General features: G+C 41.1%; 1 protein-coding gene across 1 annotated transcript in view; it reads left to right on the top strand.

The window, feature by feature from the left end:
* The first annotated feature begins 242 nt into the window (after positions 1-242).
* CARHSP1 (calcium regulated heat stable protein 1) overlaps positions 243-7,604 on the top strand; it is a 27,871-nt gene continuing 20,509 nt past the window's right edge. Inside the window, exon 1 of the mRNA XM_089540456.1 lies at positions 243-322. The gene's annotated coding sequence lies outside the window, so the exon portion shown is untranslated. The remainder of the gene's footprint in view (positions 323-7,604) is intronic.

The following is a 7,604-nucleotide window of genomic DNA, read 5'->3' as shown; positions in this document are numbered from 1 at the left end:
CAGAGAAGGCCAAAGACCTTGTAAGACTACAAATCCCAGGGCTCTATAGGATGGAATCATTGCAATTAAGTTAGTGTTAAACTGCGTTATTTCTGCAGTGCAGATACAGCCTTGGACAGGAGGAAACAAACCAAGGAAAAGGGTTGTTTTTGGTCCAAAACACACTGCAGAAATAATCCAGTTTGAGACTGCTTTAGCTGCCCTGGCTCAGTGCTAGGGAATCCTGGGGACTATAGTCTTGTGCGACATTCATCCTTCTCTGTCAGAGCACTCTGGAACGACAACAAACTAAAATTCCCAGGATTCCCTACCACTGACCCAGGTAAGTTAAAGCAATCTTGAACTGGATTATTTCTGCAGTGTTTTATCTGCAACCTAACGAAGACCTTTGGGAAGAAGGACCTGATCTTTAAGCCAAAGTCATGTAATTAATTTTATATCTCAGAAAGAAACTCCCCAATTTTATTATCCCCTGCCCTTGGGGGGAAAATGGTTGGGAAATCACAGTTCAAAGTTGACTGCCAAGGTTTGGTTAGGCATAGGACTGCAGAGATTTAAAGCCATACAGATAGATCTCTTAATCAGAGTCTGGGAATAGCGGTGGAGGATTTATCTTACCGAAAGGCCTGTATTGTGGTGGAACCAAGGTTATAGGTTTGTGCTTCAAACTGTGATGGGAGACAAGGTATCTGTGGTACCTTTTTAACCCAAGCTTGGGGTCCGCTGTTGGACAACTGTTCTGAAGACAAGACTTGGGCTCCAGTACTTCCCGTAAAATGTCCTCCAGTTTAATGAAAGAACAGTAAGAAAAATTTTGTAGGACTTTCGAGACCATCTTGAGGGGGAGAGAGGCCTGGCCTGGAAAGACTAAGAGCCCTCCTTCCGACCACCATCTTGAGGGGGAAAGAGGCCTGTTATGTTTTATTTTGACTTTGGATATTGTATTGTACTTCCTGTTGTACACGGCTTTGATCTAATTTGGAAAAGCAGTATATAAATAAACATTATTATTATTATTATTATTATTATTAACTAAAGAAAGAGGTTGGCAGCATGAGCTTGCATAGACTAAAGTCTACTTCCTATCCTAAATCTAAATGCATTTGAGGAAGTAGAGACTTTAGTCTAGGAAAGCTCCTGCTGTCAACTTCTTTCTTTAGTTAGTCTCAAAGGTGCTACAAGATCTCTCTAGTCTACAACAAAGGCAAAATGACCCAAAATGAGATTAGTGTAATTTCGTATATAACGGCAGCACGCATGGTATTTGCTAAACATTGGCAATCCAATATAATACCATGTAAGGAACAATGGAAAATTAAAGTCAATGAATTTGCAGCCATGGACCAACTGTCTATGTACTCTGCAGGGAAGACAACCCAACAATATGAAAATAAATGGGCAAAGGTGGAGAAATTGTGTTATTAAGGATGATACAGATATAGTCTTAGTTATCAATGTAGGTTCCAATGGTATGTTAAAACTCTGACATTCCAGTCTCTGAAACTACTTCTCTTATGGATTACGATGTAAACTACATATACTAGTTCTCTTTTGTGTGTACTGTATGTCTTGTATATAACACACACACACACACACACACATGTATATATAGTTTTTCTTTTCTTTTTGTCTATGTACTTTTTCTCACTGTCTTAATTTGTCACAAAACTTAATAAAAATTATTTTAAAAAAGACCTCTCTGTAACAAAAATCCTGGCGCTTTGACTTTACAAGTCCTTCCTGGTGCTACAAGAACAGTTATGGTTTGGGGAGGTTTTGGGGTTCAAAATTAATGTAGGGAGGCTGAATTAGGCCTATGGTTGTGCGCCGCTTTGCGGAGGGCTCACCATCAGCAAAAACGGTACAATGAGAGCACAGCAAGAAGCGCAGCAGCGAAGGAACCAGATTCCTCTCTGCTTGCTGTTTGTCTTGGTTGAGCCCTTCTGGAATGGTTTTGCTGACAGCTGGGTGCCAGGGGAAATCTAATTTTCTGTGCAGGGCTTGTTTATGGGAAATGTACAGACTTGTACAAAGATAGCGGGGAAGAGGCCTACAAAAAAGATGGGACAGCTGCACTGCAAGGGGAGCATCCTGTAGATTTTGTAGCCACTGCACTTAAGGCAGAAAAATGAAATGCACAGATATAAAATGGGAGACACTTGGCTGAATGAGATTTATATGTGTGAAAGGGATCTAGGAGTCCAAGTAGACCACAAGTTGAACATGAGTCAACAGTGCGATGTGGCAGCTAAAAAGGCCAATGTGATTTTAGGCTGCATCAATAGAAGTATAGTGTCTAGATCAAGGGAAGTTCTGGGCACCACAATTCAAAAGGACATTGAGAAACTGGAGCGTGTCCAAAGGAGGGCGACTAAGATGGTGAAAGGTCTGGAAACCATGAAGCCCTATGAGAAATGACTCAGGGAACTGGGGATGTTTAGCTGGGAGCAGAGAAGATGTGATATGATAGCCCTGCTTAAATACTTGAAGGGATGTCATATTGAGGGGGGAGCAAGCTTGTTTTCTGTTGCTCCAGAGACTAGAACCCGGAGCAATGGATGCAAGGTCCAGGAAAAGAGATTCCACCTCAACATTAGGAGGAACTTCCTGAGAGTAAGGGCCGTTCAACAGTGGAACACACTCCTCCCTCGGAGATTATAGTGGAGTCTCCCTCCTTGGAGGTCTTTAAACAGTGGCTGGATGGCCATCTGTCGAAGATGCTTTGACTGAGAGTTCCTGCATGGCAGAATGGGGTTGGACTGGATGGCCTTTGGGGTCTCTTCCAACTCTAGGATTCTATATCACATTGTCTTTACCACAGATACCTTGTCTCCCATCACAGTTTGAAGCACAAACCTATGACCTTGGTTCCACCACAATACAGGCCTTTCGGTAAGATAAATCCTCCACCGCTTTTCCCAGACTCTGATGAAGGCGGGATATAGACCACCGCTTTGCGGCGGTCTCCCGCCGGCGCCATTTGCTCCGCGCGGGAGCTGCAGCAGCCAAACCACGCGCCTCCCGCGCGGAGCAAAAAAGAAGCTCCATTTCGGAGCTTCTTTTTGCGGCGCCTTTATGACGTCGCAAGGCGCCGCTAGCGCATTCACAACGTCATAGGTGCCGCGACACGTCTGGACGCTATGCGTCCAGTACGTAAACATGGCGGCCCCCATGTGGAAGGGGCGCCGCCATGTTGTACGTATTCTATACGTACTAGGGTTAGGGGGGTGCGGAAGCACCGCCCCTTCCTAACCCTAGTACGTATAGAAGACGTACTATATGGCGGTTTGTATCCCGCCTAAGAGATCTATCTGTATGGCTTTAAATCTCTGCAGTCCTATGCCTAACCCAAGGACGTAGCCAAGGGAGGGGTTTGGGGGGTCCAGACCCCCCCATCAGGACTGGGGATTTTCAAGCTCCTTCCTCCCTCTCCTCCTCCCCTCCATCAAAAGCACAGACTCCGATGGAGACTAGAGGGAAAAGGGGGGGAAAGTCGCAGGGAGCCTGAGGGAGGGAGGGAGGGTGTGTGAATCAAGGCATTTTAAAAGAGGATGGCTCTGGCAGGGGCTCTGTTTGGATATGAGAAGAGAGTGACAGGGGCAGTCAGTTTCTTATGGAAATGCCTACCCTGCCTGAGTCCCTTGCGCTCCTGTCTGTGATTGGACAGAGCACCCTCAGTGCGAGAAAGGAAAGCACCAATGAAAAGGCGGCGCTTGGCAAAGGTCACCCCTTTCCTTCATCAATAGCCACCCACTGCAACTTGAGTAGTTTATCACACTGTTATAGTGATTGCCATGGCAACGTGCTGTGGGATTATGGGTGTTGTAGTTTAGTGACCTCCCCGTCTCTCTATCTCTGGCTGAGCTTTCCAAATGCCCCTCTCACCAAACTGCAAAGCCCAGAATTCTATAGCATGGGGGAATCTACACTGTTGATATAATACACTTTGACAACACTTTAAGTGTTGTAGCTCAATTCTGTGGAATCCTGGGATTTGTATTTTTACAAGCTTTTTTTTCTTTGTAAAAGAGTACTGGTGCCTCACAAAACTACAAATCCCAGGGGTTTGGGGTTCTTTTTTTGTAGCCCTGGAAGTTAAAAGTGGCGTCAAACTGCATTATTTCTACAGTGTAGTTGCTCACAGTGTTGCCACTGCTAAAGTTAAAACAGAATATAGTTCCATTACAGTGCTTTGTGATCTGGGTTGTTGTTGTTGTTGTGTGTGCCTTCAAGCCTTTTCCAACTTATGGCAACCCTAAGATGAACCTATCCTGGGGTTTTCTTGGCAAGATTTGTTCAGAAGAGCTGTGTCATTGCCTTCCTCTGAAGCTGAGAGAGTGTGACTTACTCCCCAAGGTCACACGCTGGGTTTCATGGCTGAGCTGGAAATCAAGCCCTGGTCTCCAGACTTCAGAGTCATAGTCCAACACTCAAACCACTACAACAAATTTTACCTTGTGGGTCTTACATGACAAATTCCAAAACCCATACTTTTGCAGTAACTTTATTAAGCCAACCTGCAGCAATAATCTAATTTGAGACTGCTTTCAGACTGCTCTGGCTCAGTGCTAGGGAATTCTGGGAACTGTATGGTACAAACATACATCGCAGCCAGGAATTCCACTGGAGGACATACATCTTTCCCCTCTTCATCCTTTGGCTTGTTGGACTGTCTGGTTTATATTTTAATGATATCCAGTGCATTATTGCTGACCTGCCATGTTTGTTGCATAACCACATCGTATGTTTTTCTGAGCGATGTGATATTAAAATAGTTTAACAGTTTTTATATTGAGCGTTCAAGATGGATGTGTTTGTGATCAGAAAAAAAAATAAGTTCTGACAGCAAACTAAAAGAGGTAAGCACATTAAATGTATCACAACTTCATTATAGGAAAAGAAGTGAAAGTTACCAAATTGGCATATAGAAATAAAATTATTTGTAGTGGAAGAATTATATTTTAATCATTTGAAGTCTTTTATTACTGTACTCACAATTACAAGAAATTGTAAATCTATAGTGTAATAAAATATACTGGTTTGTCAACTGGTCAATGAGAGGCTAAGTTAGTTTTACGTTTTAATATATAATAATAACTCTGACATAAGCATTACATTGTTCAGGGACATAGCTGGACCCCCCTTCCATTAGAAAAATGAATGGTGTGTGCTGCTGCACTGCTGCGCCCAAGCCCCATTATAATGGTGGCACTTAGTTTGGACCCCACCCTTCCTAAAATCCTGGCTACGTCCCTGCCTAACCAAACCCTGGCAGTCAACTTTGAACTGCGATTTCCCAACCGTTTCCCCCCCCCAAGAGCAGGGGATAATAAAATTGGGGAGTTTCTTTCTGAGATATAAAATTAAAACAAACAAACAAAACAACTTCCTATTTCTTGTGATTGCCCCTTATCTATGCCAGGCTCCATCATCACAAAACAAAGTATCTTAACAAGCTGTTGTTGTTGTTGTTATTGTTGTTATTATATTTATACCCTGCATTACCCCAAAAATTGAGGAAAAGGAGTAATAATGATGATAATAATAATATTAAAAATATCAAAAAGAGAGCATCAAAACGGAATACGTTACAATATTAAATGCATCACACATTAACAGGATAAAATGCAATTTAAAAAGATAAAAGCTCTTTTGAAGACAAATCTACCTGTTCCACTTTAGCGCTTTCTCTTGAAACCATTTGATTCTGGATGGATTTCCTCAGTGTTTTAGCTACTTTTGCCCCATTCATATATATCGGAAGGCAAAAGTGTCAGGTCAGTCTTCCTGAAATCTAGGCTTCCTATAGAAATACAATCCTTCGAAATCCATGAAATGATCAGCTCACAGTGATCTTGGATTCCAGGGGTCCCTTGTTTTAAGAGATTTGAGGGCTAGATAGCTTATCCCTTTTATAGGGCTGACAGTTGCTCCTTATTATAAAGTGTTTCACATTTCGAGGGTTGGTGAGAGGAAGGCAATGGCAAACTTGCTCTAAAGAAATCTTGCCAAGAAAAATCCCATGACGGTTGAAATAGCAAATACAACAACAGCAAAATATAGCTGTAAATAAAACCATATGAAATGAATTTATGAGTATTTTTAGTTTTTATTTTGCAATGTCCAACATTCTTCTCAAAGGTCATAAATTTTATGCTCACAAATAGGAGAAAAAAAACCCCAAAATATATATACTATATATCACTAAGTACGAATGTTAATGAATAAAGGAATGCTATTCTAAACCTCTCTCTCTCTATGTATATATGTGTGTGTGTATATATATATATATATACATACACACACAAAGAATTTGTCATCTCAGCACCTTATATCCTTGCAAGGTGTTTTTTGGTTGAACTCTTCATTTATTTTGGTTATTCTCCTATTTCAATTTCATCATCATTTCATGTTTGTTTAGAATCATTCAATTATATATATATATATATATATATATGTTTAGAATTTTTGTCGTATTCCTTTATTTGTTAACATTTGTTCTTAGTGATATATAGTATACCTTTCTCCTATTTTTGACCACTGTGTAAGCCTCCTGTTGTGTTGGATTCCTTAATAAATTTTATGGTACCTTGTCCTCCTTTGTGGTTATGATATCTGGACGCTCTTCATGAATTTCATAGGGCTTTTTAAGGGAAGGGATACTCAGAGGTGGCTTTGCCTCTCCCTTCCTCTGAAATATAGCCTACAGCACCTGGGATTCCCTTGGTGGTCTCTCATCCAACTACTAACCAGGGCTGATCCTTCTTAGCTTCCAAGAGCAGAGGGATTTGGTGCCTTTGGGGGCATTTAGGCCCTTCAGTTGTATTGACATATCTGTAAAAGGCTTAATATCCTCCTCCTCTTTTATGCTCTTGCTTCCTTATCTCAAGTAAGATTTTTTTGTGCAGGTGAAATGCTACAGTTCAATTTTCCCATCTGAACATCACATCCTGTTCTTTAAACAACCAACAGCCTGTTTTTTCTGGGCTTTGCAGACAAAAGGAGCTCTGGACAACACAGTGTTCTGGCTCTTTCTAAAATAATAAAAAAGGACCTCTTTGTTTTGCCTGGCAAATATAGTAGATGTGCTTCGGGTGATCCTGTGTTGCGTGCCCAGAAAATAAGCTTTGTCGGTGGGAAGAACCCTGAAAAAACTGCAACCACAGTTTTGTTTTGCGAAAAAGGAAATTGTGTGTCATTGCTTCACAAGAACAGAACCTTCTTGTCTGCTGAAACCTCTTAGAACAAATATGTTTCCCTGAAAAAGGAGGATTCTGGAATCAGAAAGAGAGTCTGGATTTGTTTTTGTGGTCACTATCTCAATAAAAATAAACCCAGCTGTGCTGAAACATTTATAGAGAGGAATATACTGTAGTGCTCAGATTCCATATTGTCAGAGTATATATCCTACAACAGAAACAAATTAATGTGGGTCATTCGGCTCATATTTATAATAATAATAACATGATTTATTTGTATTCCGCCTTTTTCTTGCAAAAAACAGAAATCAATAATAAATAATACAACAAATATACTCCAAAGTACATAACACAGCATAACGGCTAATAAAAATACAAGGTACAAATTCCCAAAATTACCTGACA

This window comes from Sceloporus occidentalis, unplaced genomic scaffold (genome assembly GCF_023333645.1).
Source record: "Sceloporus occidentalis isolate IW3139 unplaced genomic scaffold, rSceOcc1.0.p SCAF_10, whole genome shotgun sequence".
In the NCBI taxonomy this organism is placed as follows: domain Eukaryota; kingdom Metazoa; phylum Chordata; class Lepidosauria; order Squamata; family Phrynosomatidae; genus Sceloporus; species Sceloporus occidentalis.
The sequence above is the reverse complement of the archived record's forward strand: the minus strand, read 5'-3'. Positions and strand labels throughout refer to the sequence as shown.